Genomic DNA, 22,579 nt, shown 5'->3' on the forward strand with positions numbered 1-22,579 from the left:
ATTTTACTATTGTTAATTGTTCAGAATCATTTAATTCAAGTTCAAAGTTAATTCTCTTATTTCTAAATTGCGTAGATTCAAGTAGCTTTTGAAATGATTGTTGAGGTAGTCCAAGACTAACCTTATTTTACTGAATGTCGATGTGCTTCAGAAAGAAAGCTCACTATTAACTTCAGCCACTAAATTAACTTTCGATTTTCCGGTTTTATTAATTCTTTTGCTAAATTAAGTCAGAGTGTAGCGAAATTTATTACTTCTGACAAACTTTCAGTTTTCACACTACACGTGTCAACCTTCAGTTGCCACGCTTCTAGTGTTAATTATATGTGTAATAACCTTTCTTTTTCAGTTACTATAGTAATTGTCCTTAGGACTGGCGACCGTGATTTCCCCCAAATCTCAAATATCTAATTACCGCTAGTTAATTGTTAACGTAACGGCCGCACATTTACTTTCTTTATTAACTTTACCCCTTTTCAAAATTAATTTCCACCAGTTTCATTTGCATTTTTCCTTTCATTTAGATGTAACCCTTTCCTCCCTCTTTACCGATAGATTAACTTCGGTGACGATTGCTTTTCCCAAATTTCCATTAGGTACACGCGGTTTAATTTCTCACTGTCATTAAGGTCGATAAGTGAGGGGGGAGGTTACACGTGGCGACCTGGTGACAGGACAATCTTCAAATTTGAGGTTGTTCTGGACACGAATTTTGCATTGTGCAAATCTCGTAACAAAGTACTGGTTACGAAATGGTCGATACGTCAGCGAGAATATTCGTGTGAGGAATCCTAATTAGAGTTGAGATTTGGCAGTTATATTGAAAATTATTAAAATGAGTGAAGGCAACAATTGCCAAAATTTGGTAGACTTGGATACGGAACAATCGGTCGAACAGTGGGAAACGCGCACCGCGGTACCCATTGTTCAGGGGCAGGCGGCTAGCATGAAAGACGCGACCGGCGAAACGCAACAAAGAGCAGAAATGGAATTCCAAACTTTAGAAAATGTTTCGGAATCAGAAGTGAAAATCAAATCTGAATCCCTTTATGACGAATACGGGGGGACAATTAAAGAGGAAGTCGCTACGGAAGTAAAACCGGTAGTTTCCGGGAATTTAACTGATTTATTGAATGTTTTGATTAACGAAATCAAGAGTCAATCGGCCAAGCAAGAAGCTCAGTCTGAAAAAATTGAACGAAAGCTAGACAGTCACAACAAAGCTATTAATGTTGTTAACAACAATGTTGGAGTTGTTAACACAAAAGTTGATAAAATCAAAGAAGATATTGTCGTGATTAATAGCGAAATCGGTAATCTTAAACAGGAAATGATAGGCGTTCAGGTGGAAATTGCGAGTATAAATACTCGTTTTTATTCCGAAATTAGCAGAATCGAGAAAAGTGTAGGAGAATCAGTTGCTCCGATCATCGAGAATAAGGTGACGGAACAAATTCAATTAGTGAAAAAAGAGGATCAAAAGAAGGTGGAAACTTTAAAGGCTTTAGTATCCGAAGTAGATACCAAACTGACGAAGCAGGCTAATACCTGCGAAGAGAAAAAGAGGGAAGTGGAAACGCTTGCGACAACCACTTGCCACTTGATTACGAGGATGTCGGAATTAGAAAAGAAACTTGACGAAAAACAGAGCTATGTGCCAATCTGTGCACATAGTTCGGAATTGTTGACGAAAGAGGAGCGGTTCGACCCCTTGAAAAAAGGCGGTATACATGCGACGGATTTCATTAAAAATTGTGAAAGAGTTTTACCCAGATCATGGACTAATGAGAGAAAAATTAATGCGATTATTGATGTGTTGGCTGGTGATGCCAAGCGTTGGGGCTTAAAGCTCAACATTACGGACCTGACTTTTGACGAATTTAAAAATTTGTTTCTGGCTGAATACTGGTCAGAGCAAAAACAGCAAAGTGTCTGGCGCGAATTTGTCGTATCGAGGCCTTTCGATGCGAATTCGCGCGGTTCAATGAAGGAGTTTTGTGAGGGCTGGATCCGCAAGTTGGAATATTTGCGTGACCGCCGCTCGGAATCCGAAATAGTCTGGGAACTCTACAAGAAGCTTCCATATGATACGTAACGCTACGTAGGGAGCAATTACAGGACAATCAATGATTTCCTGGAAAGAGTGGAGGACGAGGACAATTGGTGCAATAATCGCGACAGTGGCAGAGGCCGTGGTAACAACAACGGGTACCACAGCAACCACAACAACGATAACCATGGGAATAATGCATACCGCAACCATGGCGGCAATAACAATAATGGTTCGGACCGTAATAACAATCGGTACAATGCAAATAATAACAGGAATGACGGAAACCAGTATCACACTAACGTGATACGGGCTTCACAGAATAGTAATAACGCCAGAGGGTGTGATCAGCCGCCTCAGCAGCATCCGGGGAGCGTATCTGCTGGGACGAGACAGGGAAACCATTAGCCGCGCCGGTGAGGGGCCGACCGGGCGTGGAGAAATTTTGGCGGCCCAATAACAGGAGAAAACCCAGGTGTCGTCGTTATGAAAATTCCGTATGGAATAATCAACGGCGGGAGAGTGTGCCAGTGTTAGGAGAAAGGAGTGCGCCCACAAGTAGTAGATCAGCTGTAGACACGGCAGTAGGAAGTACATTCACTGTCAGTAAGAACAATTTAAGTAGTGCTCCGGAAATCGATTATAAAGTGGCAGCTGTAATACCCACAGCGGAACTGGAGATTGAGTTTAAGAATGATTCGCAAGTGTTGAAAGAAGAACAGATGTCGGATAAAACGTCCGTCATCGAGCGAGGAGATGCAGAGAGGGATGAGGTCTGGTTAAGGCAGTTCGGTCGCTTATACGACGAACTAAGAGATTATAGGGGCCTGTACGGGAGAAGTGTTTATGGGGAGCGCGGGCAGGATTTGCCGCGTCTCGTCCCGCAGGAAGATAGTGATTGTGAAGTGATAGAAAGTTCTGGCCCTAACCGGCAGACTTTACTAGAAACAGTTGATGTTAAGGGGGAGCACGAGCAAGATGCGTCGTGCTTCGTCCCGCAGGAGTTGAATGTTGAAGTAGTAACGGAAAGTTCTGGCCCTAACCGGCAGACTTTACCGAAAGTTATAGTGGTAGAAGTAGCCGACCCATCCGACGCGAACATCCAGTTTAAACATTGCGAGAGTATTAAGGAGAAAGATTACGAAAATTTTAGTGATAGCCGAACACGATTGGTAGAAAAGCACGTAGATTACAGCGTGTATGAGGTTAGAGCTGACGTTATACGGTCAGACGGTAGCAGTGTGGGTTGCGCAGATCCAGAGGAAGTGATTTCAGATGCTACTGGGCACATTTTTCCAGGTAGATTGGCAGATGAGATCAATCTGACCAAAGAGGAATCAACGAAGGTGACAATTAGTGAAGTGATAGCAAGGCAGCACTCACTAGTTGACGAGTTACAGGAAAAGGTTTCGGTATTGGAGGCGAAGCTACAGACTAAGCCTCAGGACAGACGTGTTGAAATTAAAACTGTAAGTGAACAGAGGCTGAAAAAGCCGCCAGATAAACCGGATTTAGGATCAAAGCCGGATGGTTTTTTCTGGAATGACCTGGATATAGACGAGGATTTACTGTGGGAAAATAAAGAAACAGTCGAGGACAAGTGTAGACAGATAGTAGTGTCCGTTAATATGCACGACCTACAACTAAACGTGTTGATTGACACCGGTGCAGAATTGAGTGCTGTATCTGGGAAAATATTTGAGTTACTGAAAGACAGACCTGGCATCGTAGTTATGCCAGTAACAGGAGTGAAAATTATCGGTGCTACTGGGAAGGCCAGTAAACCGGTCACAAAACAGATTTTTGTCAACTTCGAGATATGTGGGGCACGATTTGAACAAGAGTTTGTCGTCGTGCCAGACTTAACTACGGAAGTAATTATCGGGTTAGATTGGCTATTAAAGTACCGTGCAGTGATTAACTGCGAAAGCAAAACGTTGACATGTACGTCCCAAGATAAAACAATAGTAGTTAGTTTTGACGAGGCAGGAGACGGTGTGCATAGGCAATACCAGCCTATACACATTGTTAACTGGCCGGATGGTATTGACGTAGGTATGAATCTGAACTACTGTAATGTGAAGAATCTCGGCATTGACAAAAGTGTAGAAAGTGAATTGGAAGAGATAATCAAATTCCCTCCACGGATTAACATTAGTATTGGTGTGAAAAAAGATCGTTTGCGAGAAGTAATGAAGCTAAAAGCCGATGCTCGCATACGTCGTCATGACGCTAAAGCGCGTTTTGCTAAGTTTGCAATCGGAGACTTAGTACTTGTAAGAGCTCATGAGAAATCGAGCGAGATAGACCATGAAAACTCTAAATTTAAGTTTGTTTATAATGGACCATATAAAGTCATTGGTATGCCTCACACAAATGCTTACGGAATATTGTAGACTTGAAATTGTACCAACCTAGGATCGATTAATACCACACAATGGGTAATTTATACAGTATGTAAAATAGAGTGTAAGATTTAACGATTTGCTATATTGCCGTGCTTTTGACTGACCAAGGTCATTAAAGAAGTTGTAATTAATAAGTAATTAATTTTGATTAATCAATTTAATTTTAATCAATTTAATCATGATCTAATCAACTGAAAAATCCAAGCTGCTAGTTTAAGTTTTCAGCTGAGTCACAGTAGATTAAGGAATGTAAATATGATTTTGTAAATAGCTGTAAGATTTCATAAATATGTGATTTACTAGTCATTGCCGATGTACTTAGACGCTGTTTTAAGTTTCAGGCTAGTACATGCGTGTGATGATGGACAGTGTTGAGTTATCCACTGTGATAGTATTAAGGGACTCCTTGAGATTACTCGGGAGTGAGTTTTTCCTAAAGAATTCAGTGAAACGGACGTTCTGTAAACGCCGTCATAAGGGCGAGTGAGATCAAGCGTGCCGCACACGCGGGCGCAACAATACTGGCGAGGCGAGCCGCTGTCGGCTCTTGTGCCGCTGTTGGCTCTTGTGCCGCTGTCGGCATCCTTTGTACTCGCGAGTACGGAATGTGGAGTTGCTTTTCTTCCCGGACAGCTGATGTGAAAGGATTCTGCTGTCAATATTTATGTTTTATTTTATCTGCTGTATATTATTTTCTTGTTTAGCGTTAATTGGACATGACGAGAATATTAATTATGAAAAGGTTACATAAATATGTGTATTCTATGTAATTAATTATTAGTTTGCGTATTTTGATATACCTGTTTTTTATGACCATGTACTCTGATCAATTTTGCAAATAGTATTCCATTTCTCATAGTGTTACGAATTTTAATGATTTTGAAATAGCTAAACCATTTTCTATATTTTCTATGAATTTTAATATGTTGTCAACCTGTTTTATTTTGTGCAAGATGACAGAGTGGAATAAGATTAGGAGTGTCTCCACTCAATTATTATGGTCTAAAAATTGATTTATGCTTAATTAGACGAATGCTAAATTTTGTTGATGTTTTGAGCATATGCATTTCCGCTGTTTCTTTTTTGGGACATTTTCTGAGTCTGTTTACGTTACACGAACATCCTCAGACAATGTGGGGCACGTGTAACGCCGGAAATGCATATCCTCCTATTTCCATCTATTGTACTATAATTTGTTTTCCTTATTTTTGCTACCTGTATATATGATATTTCTGTGTCTTCACATATTGTAATTGTTTTACTATTTGTATATATATATTTATGCACTCATGTCGATGTATAATTGGTTTGTTTCGTAAATATTATTTGTATTTTTACGCTGGGTCTTGCCTAGGGAAAACTGCTATCGAACGATTACGTCGATAGGTCGTGTGACGAATCAAAGTGTGTAGGATCTTTGGGAGTGTCAACTCTGCCGCGTGGAGCGCGGGCAGTGCAGTGAGAGTCTGGCGGGAGTAGCGAGTGGAGCAGGTGTCGTGTGACGCTCCCGCGAGTTGCCGCGCTTTCGGGGTTTGGCAGCAAGTAATTGCGCTCGACTCGCGATGATAGTTTCTGACATGGTGTCGCGGACGGGAAGCATTAGCTGGCGCACATCAAGAGCCCGTTTCGCCTGGTGACCGTGTCGAGAAGAAGGCGCGCCAACATCCAGCTTCTGCAACAGCGACGGCCGACAATGAGTGACTGTCGCCACCTCCTCGATCGACGGCTTCAAACCTTCAATCAACCAACAAGGAAGACTAAAAGCACGTAAAGTTTCAGAACTGTATGGCAGACCTCAGCTTTTCAAATTGTTCCATTTGCCTCGCAAAATTACAGCAACTTAGCATGAACCTTTGTTGCTCATTGTCCCAATTGCATTGCCAAGCAGGGTCCCTTCCTTTTCCGAAATGAACCCGAGTGTCGTTGAAATTCAAACGCCAGCATTAAAATAATATAATTAGATTTCACTGCTTTAATTTCAAAGTTCAGTAGCTGGCTCCAATATTTAGATTGCACAAGCACAAATTAAGAGTGCGAGTTTTGTTACCGTATTTTAGTTACCTGTGACTGCAGCTCAGCTTGGTACGTACTAAATTTTACTATTGTTAATTGTTCAGAATCATTTAATTCAAGTTCAAAGTTAATTCTCTTATTTCTAAATTGCGTAGATTCAAGTAGCTTTTGAAATGATTGTTGAGGTAGTCCAAGACTAACCTTATTTTACTGAATGTCGATGTGCTTCAGAAAGAAAGCTCACTATTAACTTCAGCCACTAAATTAACTTTCGATTTTCCGGTTTTATTAATTCTTTTGCTAAATTAAGTCAGAGTGTAGCGAAATTTATTACTTCTGACAAACTTTCAGTTTTCACACTACACGTGTCAACCTTCAGTTGCCACGCTTCTAGTGTTAATTATATGTGTAATAACCTTTCTTTTTCAGTTACTATAGTAATTGTCCTTAGGACTGGCGACCGTGATTTCCCCCAAATCTCAAATATCTAATTACCGCTAGTTAATTGTTAACGTAACGGCCGCACATTTACTTTCTTTATTAACTTTACCCCTTTTCAAAATTAATTTCCACCAGTTTCATTTGCATTTTTCCTTTCATTTAGATGTAACCCTTTCCTCCCTCTTTACCGATAGATTAACTTCGGTGACGATTGCTTTTCCCAAATTTCCATTAGGTACACGAGGTTTAATTTTTCACTGTCATTAAGGTCGATAAGTGAGGGGGGAGGTTACAGCTTGAGCAGCGAAGATTTTTGTGAGGTAAGTGATTTGTGAAAGGTATAGTTAAATGTTAGTCAGGGCCATTCTTTTGTAGGGCATTTTGAAAGTCAGATTGCGTTGCGCTAACAAAATATTGTGTGTCAGTTTAAGCACAGTCTTGTAAAATTGTTCAAAGGGGACGTTTCATATGGTGACCCTGCCAGGATACCTCACTGGAATCTTCTGATTTTTTGTTGTAGTTTGTGTAATTAGTGTAGATTTTGTTTATTGCTAGTGCGTAATTGTAGAGAAAATCTCCTTTGTAGTTGCAGTCTTTCATTGTTGTACAGTAAAACAGTTGTGGCATGCATGTAGATTTGCACCAAGTATTTCGCAGCTGCAATTAACTAGATATTATTTTCAGTGCTATGTTAATGTGTTCTCTTATTTTTGATCTTCAAATTGTGTTTTTCTGTGTTATCGTGTGAAATACTGTGACAATAATGGCGTGTGAAAAACGTAATACTAGGCTCCAAAGTAAACTGGGAAATGACAGTGAAGACGAAAGCAGTGTGTTAGCGCCGCAGAGTAATGAATTAACTAATGTTCAAAGTAGTAATTTGGTAATTGCGCATAGGGAAATGGAGCGGGCAGCAAACAATGGTGTAGACAGTGAAACAGGTAGTGAACAGGGAAGCGTTATCGATCGATTGGTCGGCAACAGCTCGCCTCAGGAATCGGGAATGACAGAACACAATATTGCAAATACTGCAGACTCAGGTTTTGGGTTCCCACCGTTTTCTCAAATGAGTCAAGACACATTTTCCACCTGTCAAAATGTGAATGTTGCTGGTGCAACTTCACTGCCAAAAAGCACTGAGGAACAGGTTTCAGACACCAGTGCATTGTTATTACAATTAATGCAACAAATGGGACAAAAGCTTGAAAAGTTAGACACAATGGAACAACACCAGAGACAAACACAGCTACAGTTAGACACAGTGGAACAAAATCTCAAAAAGTTGGACACAATGGAACAAAATCAGAGACAAACACAACAACAGCTTCAAAAGTTAGACTCATTGGAACAAACTCTTGAACAAACGTGTGAAGATTTAACTACTGAGTTACATAACATTGAATCGAAATGTCAAAAAGTCTGTAATGGCGTAAAAACTCAAATTTGTGAGCATTTTCAACCTATTTTTTCGCGGCATGAAAATGCATTACAGAATCACGAAACAGCCATAAAAGAACTGCAAATTATTGTTCATGAAAATCATGAGACCTTGCAAGCTAAATTTGACTCAGTTGCATCTACCGATTCGGTTACGCAACTTGCAAAAACTCAGGAAAACTTTAAGGACACAGTCGATACTCTGAAACTTGGTTCAGAAAAACACACTAAAGAAATAAGTACACTATCGGAGAAAGTAGCCGAACTTTGGGATCAGGTCACTAACTTATCTACAAAGGTAGATGATGATCTGAATGACACAAAACCTGTAGCCTTCACTGACACAGAAGAGTATGAACAAATAAGAAAATTCAAACAAAATCAAAATCAAATCGATACACAGTACAAAAGAGAAATCCGGGAAGTGCAAGATCAGTTGGCACAAGTAGTACAAGAAATACGTATTTCAGAGGACACTCGCGCCCCAATACGGGAAGAGGGACATAGAAATACAGAACAGCCACAAAATAATAACACAGCGCATTTCGGAAAGTATGAAAGAAATTGGCAATGTGCACTGAATTTTGAGATGGAACGGCCGACACGACCTAACAATGACCGATATGCGACTCGCCGACATGATGATTTTGACTATAAGCTGTTCATTACTACACGTAAATTCAAACATTTAAGAATTCTGGCAACGACATTCATCCACAAGCATGGCTCCATCAATTCTCTCATTGTTTTCCTCCCAACTGGTCGTTAGAACACAGATTAGAATTTATGTGTGGCTATTTAGAGAATGAACCAGCTGTAAGAATGCGATCGGTCATTCACGATTGCCACAGTGAAGGAGAATTTTACCATGCCTTCCTCTCAGCATATTGGTCTCAAGCCACACAAGACTGAGTAAAACATGGTATCATAATGATGAAACATTTCGAACAATCTGAATTCTCCAGTCTTGTGAAATATTTTGAAGACATGTTGCACAAGAATCAGTACTTGTCAAACCCATACAGCCCCTCAGAACTCATCCGCATTTGCTTAATCAAATTACCTGAACATTTACGACATATTATTTTGGCAGGACGTTGCAAAGACGACATTGAAGCTTTTCAGGGACTGTTACAAGAACTGGAAAGTGACACTGACAATCGCGGAACACAGGAGCACAACAATTACAGATCACATCAGTCGCAATTCCGCGATGAAAGAAATAATAACTGGACGCGACAAGGCTATTCTCACAACACAAATCGTGACCGAAACAGACACTACCCGTATTACAACCGTTGGCAGAGTAGTAATAATTACAGGGAAAGATCACCTCTCCGCGGTAGTGACTATCACAGAGACAATCAGAGAAACAGACAATTTGGGAACCAAAATAATTATTATCAAGGGAGACAGAATAACTTTAGACACGCAGTTACGATTCAGGGAGAAATTCTCCACCACTTAACTGACAAGAAAGAAACTACAGGAACTACCGACATGACGACAGACGATGTGATCGTAACGACAGACCTGAATTGCATCAGAACTGGCGGGATTCAAACAGAGCAGAGCCCTCTCGAGGAGGTGAATTTGTAGAAGTTAGATCTCCAAATCCCAATAACGACGCGCGCCAACAAAGAGACAGACAATGACTCGCACAGCAGGCAGCCGCGTGCGCCCGCTGGCTCCGAGAAAAATAACATAAGACGCTAGCCTTGAGAAAAATTTTAGCATTCTTTACCGATGTATACAACATGACAATTGCTTTGAAGTTGAAACTCTGTGCACTAGGAAGAGTAAAGGTTTACACCACATTTCACATGTAAAACCGTTTATTGAAAGATAATCTGCTTTTTAACTTTGTCATTGCCATAAAACTTTTCACTTTACATTACTAGTATGCTTTGTCAGACTTAGAATCTGTTAACATACAACAATGTTTGAAGTTAAATATCCAATCAAGAACCAAGAGAACTTATTTAAACAGAAATGACGAATGCATTGTTATAGTGAACAGACGTCACAGTGTTATTGTGTGTGTACATTCTTGCTTGTTTGTTCCACGATTACATAACGACTATAAGGCTCACATACTTAGAACATTTACCAGTACTGCTAATGAGATTTTAATGCAACATTTTGGTTTATTTGAAAATACATTCTGAATTTAAAGTGCTTTCTGAGAGATACCAGATGGCACAGTGGTTAGTTTATGTGACAGCTAAACGATTTTATCACGACGCTACTAATGAGTGACAATTTACAATGTTGCTTTTGCGGTGTATCTGTTTTATATCTGCACAGTTTTCTGAATTCTTCTGGAAAGAAAAACATGTTTTAGTAGTAAGTTTTGTGGTATAGCTACAATGAGATTGCCTTTTCCATAGCACAACAATACGTTACAGCACAGTACTTTCTTCATCATGGCAATAAGCGTAATAACTAAGATATCTATACATAAAGCATTTCACTTTTGTTTATCATGAGGTAAACACATTGACTTCTGCAGAACTTAGCTTTCGGAGGACGATATGTACGACACTTCCACAGAATTATCTTACAGCAAGACGCACATTTAGCGCTACAGGACACGCATTTGAGTGATTAATTTTATACTTAAAACGCTTATTTTTAAAGATTTTTGAATTACAAAGAAAGTTTTCCATGATACATTTCATTCCATTGCTGTAATCTGTAACACCTGAGGGTATAATTACATTAATCCTCAGGGGAGTACACGCTTACTTTGTGTACCATGTGTGTGGCAACCACAAGGAACCCTAGCTAATATGGTATTTGCTTATACAACTTTATACATCGGTACCATATTTCTCTAACACACAAATTACACAGTTATCTGATCATTTAACTGAGAGATAAACATTTTTTTTATTACATCAGTGACAGATGTTTACGCAATTACACAGTTGGATAACTTCACACTTATGAAATTGTATTTTGTCTGTACTTTGTGAAATGCTCATATTTTTTCGGAACCATTGTGATACTATGAGAGCTTTGAATGATATATTTGGTAAGGGAACATGATTTTAAAGTACGTTTGAGGTAGATTACACTATTGAAATGAGCAGAGAATCTTTTTTAGGTTTTGAAATTATTGGAGGAAGCTACGACGATTTTGAGAATTGACTGAGATGTTATGATATTATTACGACGACGATGTGTACTATGCTGTTGAGATATGTTTATGATCAATAAGATGATGCTACCGTATATGAGGAATAAGAAGTATGTTGGAAAGGAAGAATCGTACTTTAAGAGTTATGAAATGTGCGTAAATGCGTGACTGTATCACAATGCTGACGAATATTTTTTTGGACACTTATATTTATAGGATTTTGTTTCTACAGATTTGCAACGCTAATTCTTGACCTGTGAAATATTTTTATGTGAGACTGTTACAGTAGCGGAAACTGCTGTCGTAAATATTTCCGTAAGAAAGTTAAGTGACCACCTGCACGTAATGCATCGCGGGCACCCACCTGGGCGACAGCCGCCCGGAAAAAAGCAATTAGCCTTTCAGCGGCACAGGTAGAAAAAAAAGGGGAGGCCATTATCCTCGCTATTGATGTTCCTTTCTAGAAAGCATCGCAAAAACGACACGGTCGAACTTGAAAACATATGATTACACGCTCATTACCTGAAAACATTTGGTTACTCGTACTTTGTGCTAATTACTGAAATGCTTATGAATTGATGGGAAATATTCGTACATCTGCACACCTGATTATGACAAGTGTCTTTCTACGAGAGTTGAGGGCTACTGACTTACGAAATGCCACATGACTATTGAATAATATTTTTATGCTTTGGTTTGCGTAATTGCTTATTTCATTTGACATCTGTTTTCCACCTGTGTTGCAGCATTGGTTTCATAAAATAAAATTAAATGCATTTGCTAATGTGAACACTTTCTGTCAACAGATCTATTAAATAATAATTTTGTGATCCACATTCTTCAAAAAAGGAGCACTTGGAAAGGAAAGAACAATAAGAAGGGACTAGTAACAGTAACTGCATACATAATATTCTTTTCAAGTACATGGTAATATTTTTTTTACAATAAGTTGTTGTGGTGCACCACTTTAATTACTTAGACATTAAGATGTGGTTATACATTTCCCTTACCTGCATTGTTGTTTTTACTGTAATATTTTTTCTGCTTGAGCTATGTCATGTTTAGATATAAGCTGCTGTTTGCCAGGCATAGTGCTACTGAACTTTAATTTGTGTTACTCTGCTAAGCCAGATTTATTTTTTTGTTTGCTGCGCATTGCCTCATATTAGTTGTAATGTTGAATTGCTTGGTAATTTAGATTTACTGTAGCTTGCTTTGCAAATTTGATTTTTTTGTCCTTGCTGTTTGTGTTACTTATTTTGTGCTGCTACATTGCCTCGTCCCTTAGTTTAGCATCTGAGCTCAGTAGATTTAAGTTAGCTTAAGAGGGGGTAGCCTCTAAGAGAATGAGTTGCGATGAATTGGAAGAAATGCATTGAGAAGTTACACGAAAAAATGTACAGAAAACAGGTTTAGGTAGGATTTTCTTGGAAATAAATGTTGAGGTAAGACATGTGTGAACATATAAATACAGAAAGCATGCTTAGATAGAATTTTTTTGGTGGAAACAAAGGATGAAATAAGAGGAAAGATATATGAAGTTTTGGGTTGGACTGCAGTACCAAATGTTACACTGAAAACGAACCCTGTCCTTTCCTATTGGTGTTATCCCACTATATGTTTGTGTACCCTTGTGTATTTGTTTTCTTCCTGTCTCTGTGTACTGTTCCATAGAACTTTTTTCTCTTCTAATATTAAGTTACATTCACTATGATGAGGAATACTGTTATCCTCAAATACAATTGGCATTAATAATGTGTTATTTACTTTGTAAAGATGTTTAGACTTTATTTATTCTGTTTTGTGTTAATGCTCATGTGTGAAGTTGATGTTTCGAAAGTTATTCTGATCTTTTATGTATGTACTCATGTCATAACTCCTGTAACACTGACGTATATGTCTATTTCTATTCTGTTGTAAAGCCTGTACTACAAATGTTATCTGTATTGTTATGTTCTTTAATGATGTATTTTGTACCTTTGTAATTGTATTCTTATGTTATAATATTGTACTTGACACCAGTTCATCAAATTAAGGAACTTGTAAGTTACATTTCACTGCACATGTTTTTGTTGGTCATAGTATATGGACATTACGTGAGAAGTAGGGACTGTTAGTGTTTGCATGTGTGTTACTAATTCAGCAAGGGACTGGATAACAGAATTGCTGGTTCTAAGGACAATTCCAAAAACTTCGTGAGTGTATAAGTGGTGGTTTATGGACTAGCTACATTATCCGCAAGACTCTTCGATGGTGATTGTGCACCTGCACAGTCGCAACAGATGGCTGCTCGCCATCTCTATATGGACTACAGTGGGTCTACACCTTTGATGACTCACCAATACCATTATCTCTACAAGGACTACAGTGGGTCTGCACCTCTGGTGGCCCACCAATACCATTATCTCTACAAGGACTACAGTGGGTCTACATCTTTGATGATCCATCAATACCATTATATCTACAAGGACTGCAGTGGGTCTGCACCTCTGGTGGCCCACCAATACCGTAATCTCCACCAGGACTACAGTGGGTCTGCTCTGTGGTGACCTACCTACCAATACTCTTCAAAATTTCGACTGACTCTGCTGTGGGTTTGCTGTGTTGTGGCCCATTACCTGTATGCATGTCAAGAGTCAGCACTGTCTTTCCATTGGAAGGACAACACTACTTCTTCAAGATTGCATGGAAATCCACTAATTCTGTGTGCAATTTCTTTTACTAATGAGACTTTGTGAAAAAAAACTGTAATTACTATTATGATGATCAGGACTGTCTTTATGGACTGTGAGAAAATTTTAGCTTTTGACCAACATTGTATCAATAAGTGTGTGCATTTGATATCTTTGTTGTTGTAATTATGAAAAATTTCTTCAAATAGTTTTTGGCCACTGCCCAAAAGAATTTGTAAAATTTTTTGTGGGGAGCATGGGGGCTATGTAAGTAGGCTATTTATGTTTTCTTATTGGCAACGTTACGTAGCGGTCTGTATAAAAATCACTGGCTGTGCTGTGTGCAGTCTGTGGCTAGTTTGCATTGTTGTCTGCCATTGTAGTGTTGGGCAGCGGAGTAGTGGCGCTCGCTGTATTGCAGTAGCTTGAGCAGCGAAAATTTTTGTGAGGGAAGTGATTTGTGAAAGGTATAGTTAAATGTTAGTCAGGGCCATTCTTTTGTAGGGCATTTTGAAAGTCAGATTGCGTTGCGCTAACAAAATATTGTGTGTCAGTTTAAGCACAGTCTTGTATAAATTCTTCAAAGGGGACGTTTCAAAAGGTAAGTGCAGTAAATTTGAACTTCTATACGCAGGTCCATATCGGATTCGCAGCATTCCTCACCCCAATGTTGTACACGTCGAAACTTTGAGAACCAGAAAAAGTAAGGGGAACCACCATGTATACAATGTTAAACCCTTTATTGAATGAAACCACTCTATGATGTAACATGCTATGATGCCATTGACTAATCTTTATGACCACTTATGCAATTATAATTACATGACTAATTACTGATGATTATCGCATTTTTTCTTGGCAAGTGCCCGGCAAGGTAAGGTTAGCAGGTCGCTCTTCTTGTCGTTACACATCAGACCGTGCATATTTTTCCAGACAAACTTACGTATTTTATGAATAATTATACAATTCTATGTAGTGACGTATTAATTTCATTAAATTCTCTCTCCATTAAAGTCTTTAATTCTCGCCTCTATTAACTACACAACATACAAGCTGAACACAACGAATGTTACATTTTGTCTTTCTTATGTACGTATGTATGATCGATTTCATGTTTTGTTTGTATGCACTGTGAAATAGTTAAGGTATAACACACACACCAGTTGACTTTGACATTTTTTGCCCTATGATATCTCAACGTCGTGACTGTTTTACATTTTTCTTTTTTTGCTGCTGCATTGCGATATTCTCTGTACATTTTTGCCTTTGAACACTGTCTATGCTTTTGACATATTACGTTTTCTGTCATGTTATGCTGTATGCTTAATTATGTCACCATAAACCAGTCATTATTTAGTGGGTATATGATTTAAATGCAAGACATTAATCTTTGTTCATCAATTTCAGAAAGAAATGATGCGTAAAGGAAATAAATTAAACAGAAATGGGAATTTCACATTCGAAGTGATCGAAAGAAGATACAAACCTAGTGAGGAAGAGTAAATGGATCAGGATTAACAAGCATTAACAAGAATATACTATACACATCGTAGAATAGCAGTCTTAACTAATTTTTTCTTTCAGAATACAAAGCGATTAATGCAGGCTGTCAGACAGAACTACACGTCTTAGTTTTAGTGATGAAATATGCTAGAGATAAGGAATAGTTGTGTAATGAGTAATGAAGTGATTTTTTGCAGATGATAATGAATGCTGATGAATAATGATGAAGAATATGCTACTATGAATAATGAAGTTTTTCTTTACAAGTGATGGTAATAATGGAGTTATAATAATATAAGTAATGAAGTGATGGATAATGAAGTTTTTTTCTTTACAGATGAGGATGATGTTGAAGTTTATGTATTTATGCTATGTAGTTATTTAAGTATTTGTTGCAGTTTGTTTTGACAGTATGTTTTATATTGTATGGTATGATGACTGAAGGTTTTGGAAAGGACAGCTATGGAACACATTTTTATACACATTTCACTACCTGTTAATTCGAAGTTCACTACTTTTCAGCATAGTATGCGTTTCTTCTTTCAGCTCAATAATCCATTTTGTATTTTTTCCAGGAGAAGCCTTTCATGATATTTACTAAACTTGTCACTTGATAAACCTGTACTACTACTTGCCTTTTTTTTTACCCAGTTGTGTCACAACCTTGCTACAGCTGACTCATGACGAATGACGTTACACATTTTTCATTTACAGGAACAACCTAGAAGCAATTTTTTTTTCTCTTCTTGCTTTCTCTTATAATTACCCAAAGCAATGCATTGCTAACAAAAAAAATTGTATTACCAGTCCCAAATAATGATACCAGTTTAAGAGAGTTCTGAGTAATGCTGATCAGCTATGAATAATATGTCACCTGAAACATGACTACTGATTATTTCTATATTGAAATGACAAATGATTAATTAATTATGCTTTGTAACTGGAAAATGAATACTATTAACTCATAATGCTTTGTAACTAGGAAAAGAATGCTACTACTTATGCTTTGTAATTAGAAACTGAATGCTATTCATTATGCTTTGTAACTGGGAAAAGAATGCGATTATTTAATAGTGCTTTGTAATTAGAGAATGAGTGCAAATATTCTATGTCAAACAATTAATGAACATTTTTCTGTAATGCTACATACATGGTACAGAAATGTTCAATACCTGGGCTATGAATGCCGCAAACTACTAATGTAATTCTCAATGAAGACTAGTATGTGACTTAATGTCCTTCAACTACTGACCTAACTACCCTGAATTACTGTAATGTCCATTTTTCCTGTCTATCCTCATGATCATGGAGCACTATATTTGGTTTTGCACTAATTCTACATTGGTGTGCCTTACAAGAGCGTGGTGTTGACACGACATGCTGTCCACCACCATGAGCGATGGAGACGTTATTATGGTTCCACTGTTTGGTGTACCTGATGTACTGCCAAAATGATTAGATGGAAGATTACTACGACATTTCAGTGTCTTGGCTACGCTGATAAACACTTCTGGGAAAAGAACTTCACACTGTCTCAATTGGTGTTGTACTTCTGTGGATAGATATGGACTTTCAGTGCAGCTGTGTGCAACCTGAAGTGCTACAACCATGATGCAATCCTTCCCTTTCCTATCCTAAGTCTTGTAACATAGTGAAAAAAATTTTTTTTTGCTAACATGATTTGTATTCATGACCTATACATTTTTTTGATTTGATGATATGTTCTAAACTACAGTACATGTGCACTTATGTCATGTGTTAATATGTTTTCTACTGAACTTCAGTGCCTGTGCACTTTTCTCATTTTTCAATATGATTTGTACTCATTGTATACATTTTGTGATTTCCTGATATGTTCAATACTCCAGTGCGTATGCACTTACGTTATTTGTTACTCATTGTATATACATTTCCTCATTTGCTGATATGTTCTGAACTGCAGTGCATGTGCACTCATGTCACTTGTCAACATGATTTTTTTTGCCATTCTGTTTATTTGTTCTGAAAATGCTAAAGAGTTTTTCAGTGCGTGTGCACTTTTGTTATTTATCAAATAATTTGTATATACATTTTTCTGATTTTCTAATATGTTTTGTACTCATATTTTGTCATTGTCTAATATGTTTTGTACTTGATACATGTGCACCATATTTTTTTCATGTTCTATATCTGTATATATGCTGTAATTGTAAAGTTAATTACTTAAGAAAAAATTTGTTGCTCATGGCAAGTCCAAATGACTCACCATCGCTGATAAATTTTTGCCCACCCCCCCCCTCCCAGTGGAGGGTTATGAAACACATATGTTCTGTAGCAGCGATGGCGAGCCATGACAATCTCTGACCAGAGAGTAGTAGCGCGTGCGAGATGATTCAGTTGCGAGACAGCAGTTGCATGTAGGGAGTCGGCAGTTGTTGTTGTTGTTGTTGTTGTTGTTGTACGTAGCAGTCTGTCGGCAGTAGTAGTCTTGTACAGGTGCATGTAGAGTCGCGAGTGGGACACAGTCCGCGGGCGTCGACATGGGTCTCTGGTCAAGATGCTAAATGAGGTATATTGTTAAATGAGGTAACGAAGCTGCATTGCGCACCTCAGATAATGTAATGTATATTTATTGTAATTAATTTTCATGAAGTGCCCCAATAAATATTTTGTTTTCAAAGCATTTTTTAACAAAAGAGCTATTTAATTAAAAAATATTTCCCCTGGTTTTCCTCAAACAAAAGTTTCAGTTAAATTCAAAGAATATGTGCGATGCATTTCCTCCAAGCTATGGCAAAAAATAAGAGCAGATGCAGTTATAGTGAGGTAAGAAATTAATTCTGATTTTTTTGCACAGGGCCAAAGATCGACTTTTCGGTCTAATTGAGTTTTCATTGTCACTGAAATTTCATTATCATTGAATTATCTTTCATTTTTGTGGGGATTTGAATTTTGGAACATTTTTATGTCTTGCATTTTTGTGGGGAGCTCACATTTGGGTCAGATTGCGATTCTCACATTTAATTGTCATTGTCAGTAGAATTCATTGTGGGGAGGTTACACTTGGCTCCCATTTATTATTTTTTATTTAAATATTTCTGTGGGGACGATATTGCTTCGTGGCTCCATTTTTATTTAACTTTGCTATACTTAATTTTCGGTGGGGAGGTTACACCCATTCGAATTTCGTCTAATTTTTTGAAGCGTCCTTAATGGTTCTTCCCCGTACACCAGGGCAAAAGTTACTGTCGTGATACACTCCAAAACAATGCGTTCAATGGGGTTGCAGCACTATTGATGTCCTTAAGAGAAGGTTCAATCTTCCAAGGTAGATGTTAACAGTCAAAGTTTGTCTAGAACGTCGTCCTGCACAGAAAACTATCGTTTTCGATCTTTAAATGTGTGCTAATTAATCCTCAAAGTTAAGAGAAAGTTTCATTGACGCCCTTTACGACACCTCCAGCGGCCTTCATGTTCGATTCCGATCAGCGGCGTGTTCGGTACGTTTTCCTCGGCAACCCACAGGAGAACTGTATGAAGTCACCAGTGGGCATCGCTATTCTGACCTCCAGCGCTGAGCCATCAGCGCGAGCTGAGGGTAGCGGGGGCTGAGAAGACCTTCCAATGGTGTGGTACTTCCAAAGTGTCTGAGCGAAATTGTGGCGAAATTTGGTGACACCGTGACATCGTTAACCCACCTTCTACCTAAAATGAACAGAGCTCTAGCCTTTCCGTGTGTGTCGACATCTTGGTGTGTGAAGCATCGCCGGGCCCGAGGATTACGTTGCAGGTGCCACGTTTCAGCACTGTTGCAGGGGAAGGACGTATGCACATTCACACAAAATTTTAAACTACTGTGTCTCAGAGGAAGGAAATTACGAGGTTTCAAAAAAGTGATGTTTTAATTCTGCTGCGTCCGCAGCTCGTGGTCTTCCGGTAGCGTTCTCGCTTCTCCAGCACGGGGTCCCGTGTTCGATTGACGGCGGGGTCGGGGATTTTCTCTGTTCGAGATGACTGGGCGTTTTTGTATCGTCTTCATCATCAACATTCATTCTCATTACGGTCGGAGGAAGGCAATGGCAAACCACCTCCACTACGACCTTGTCTAATCGGCAGTGCGGGTCTCCCGCATTGTCCCCTACGCTCCTCGGAGTATGGGACTTCTTCAGCATCGTCAATTTTGCTGCATTAAGAAATAAAATGAAATGGGTCGATCGCGTAAAATCAGCATTAGGCAAAGGCGAGTGGAAATCTAGAACTGATTGTAAGCGTTCAGGGCTCGTACAGTGTATCTGTAAAGGTAATTGCAAATAAACGCTAGAGCATTGCTTGGGGCCTTTATTAAGTATGTATGACAAGAAGACGACCGGTGACAGAGAAGAGCTTCTCATATCATAACAGGTCGGCAAAGCGGGTACAGAAGTGTAACAGAAATGATCAGAAAATTTGTAAGGAAATTATTACTTTCTCAGTATTTGGAGACTGCTGATGATCCGCAACTTTGTACTGAAGTAACGAATAATCGCTACAGTTGCTAAAAACTTCTGTTTACCTCTCCCCGACGGGTCCTGGTTTTTATACTGAAACAATTTTCCAGTGGTCTGCTAAGATACTGCTTTTATGAAGCAGAGTGACACAGCACCGCACATTTTTCAGATCCACTGGAACATGGCTTCAATGTGAAAGCTAATGCCGTCATGGAGTAAAATAAAGAACTTCAGACAACTGAAGTGGTTATTCATCAGCTACATGGAACTTTTTGGACCACAGAACACATAATTCTTACGAAACCCTGTTTTATTAACGTACAAATCCTGTGCTCGTAAAGGTCCCTGCGACATTATGCTGCCACACACGTATAACTCGTGCAAGGATTTTGAAAGAAAGGTAAGAGACATTAGAGTAGGTACAGATTAATGCTGTCAGTCAGTTTTTCCTTGCTGGTCGAGTATATAAGGGTGATTCAGCTGCGCCTACGGATGTCGCTTAATGCAACCAGCAACGCCTAACCTCATGTGCCATTCTACGCTGCTGGGAATACGCTTTTATTATGAATAGTTTTGAGTACATCAGTTCGGAGTTCAGTACATTAGCTACTTCGCTTTTACCTTGTCTTACGCATTCACTTTGCTCTTTGATACACCGGGTCACTAGGCATGGCATATTAAAAAAGTTACAAGGTGCTTCATTTCCCATTACCCTCAAAAGGTCGATATTCCCTTACTGCCTTACTGTATGCTAATAATTTTCAGTAAACAAATATTGAAAACTATTCTGAACACACCTGCATGGAGGTACATTCCCTTCGGAAAACGCAACCCTTTAAATCGTTTACCTATGTCCGTTTACCACGTAACTACGTTAATATGTTGTGTCTAGTGACCGGATCTAACAAAGAGTGAAATTAAAGCTTGAAACGAGGTAACAATTAAGTAAATAACGTATTAAACACTGAATATACGGCGTGATTACTACACTACTGGCCATTAAAATTGTTACACCAAGAAGAAATGCAGATGATAAACGGGTATTCATTGGACAATATATTTTGTTAGAACTGACAAGTGATTACATTTTCACGCAATTAGGGGGGAAAGCTCCTGAGAAATCAGTACCCAGAACAACCATCTCTGGCCGTAATAACGGCCTTCATACGCCTAAGCATTGAGTCAAACAGAGCTTGGATGGCGTGTACAGGCAGCTTCAACACGATACCACAGTTCATCATGAGTAGTGACTGGCGTATTGTGACGAGCCAGTTGCTCGGCCACCATTGACCAGACGTTTTCAATTGGTGAGAGATCTGGAGAATCTGCTGGCCAGGGCAGCAGTCGAACATTTTCTGTATCCAGGAAGGCCCGTACAGGACCTGCAACATGCGGTCGTGCATTATCCTGCTGGAATGTAGGGTTTCGAAGGGATCGAATGAAGGGTAGAGCCACGGGTCGTAACACATCTGAAATGTAACGTCCACTGATCAAAGTGCCGTCAATGCGAACAAGAGGTGACCGAGACGTGTAACCAATGGTACCCCATACCATCACGCCGGGTGATACGCCAGTATGGCGATGACGAATACACGCTTCTAATGTGCGTTCACGGCGGTGTCACACGGATGCGACCATCATGATACTGTAAACAGAACCTAGATTCATCCGAAAAAATGACGTTTTGCCATTCGTGCACCCAGGTTCGTCGTTAAGTACACAATCGCAGGCGCTCCTGTCTGTGATGCAGCGTCAAGGGAAACTGCAGCCATGGTCTTCGAGCTGATAGTCCGTGCTGCTGCAAACGTCGTCGAACTGTTCGTGCAGTTGGTTGTTGTCTTGCAAACGTCCCCAACTGTTGACTCAGGGATAGAGACATGGCTGCACGATCCGCTACAGCCATGCTGATAAGATGCCCGTCATCTCGACTGCTAGTGATACGAGGCCGTTGAGATCCAGCACGGCGTTCCGTATTACCCTCCTGAACACACCGAGTCCATATTCTCCTAACAGTCATTGGATCTCGACCAACGCGAGCAGCAATGTCGCGATACGGTAAACCGCAATCGCGATAGGCTACTATCCGACCTTTATCAAAGTCGTAAACGTGATGGTATGCATTTCTCCTCCTTACACGAGGCATCACAACAACGTTTCACCAGGCAACGCCGGTCAACTGCTATTTGTGTATCAGAAATTGGTTGGAAACTTTGCTCATGTCAACACGTTGTAGGTGTCGCCGACGGCGCCAACCTTGTGTGAATGCTCTGAAAAGTTAAATCATTTGCAAATCACAGCATCTTCCTCCTGTCGGTTAAATTTTGCGTCTGCATCATCTTCGTGGTGTGGCAATTTTAATGGCCAGTAATGTATAATCTATTCCTAAGACAAGAGGTGCATGTGGTAAGGAATTACTAGTGCGTAGAAGGTCATTGGTAGGGGCAGCT

The 22,579-nt window shown here is 39.3% G+C and overlaps 1 protein-coding gene across 2 annotated transcripts in view; it reads right to left on the bottom strand.

The window, feature by feature from the left end:
- LOC124711461 (protein takeout-like) overlaps positions 1 to 22,579 on the bottom strand; it is a 116,626-nt gene that overhangs the window by 79,258 nt on the left and 14,789 nt on the right. The gene's annotated exons all lie outside the window — the stretch shown is intronic.

The sequence above is a fragment of the Schistocerca piceifrons genome, chromosome 8 (genome assembly GCF_021461385.2).
Source record: "Schistocerca piceifrons isolate TAMUIC-IGC-003096 chromosome 8, iqSchPice1.1, whole genome shotgun sequence".
Classification (NCBI taxonomy): domain Eukaryota; kingdom Metazoa; phylum Arthropoda; class Insecta; order Orthoptera; family Acrididae; genus Schistocerca; species Schistocerca piceifrons.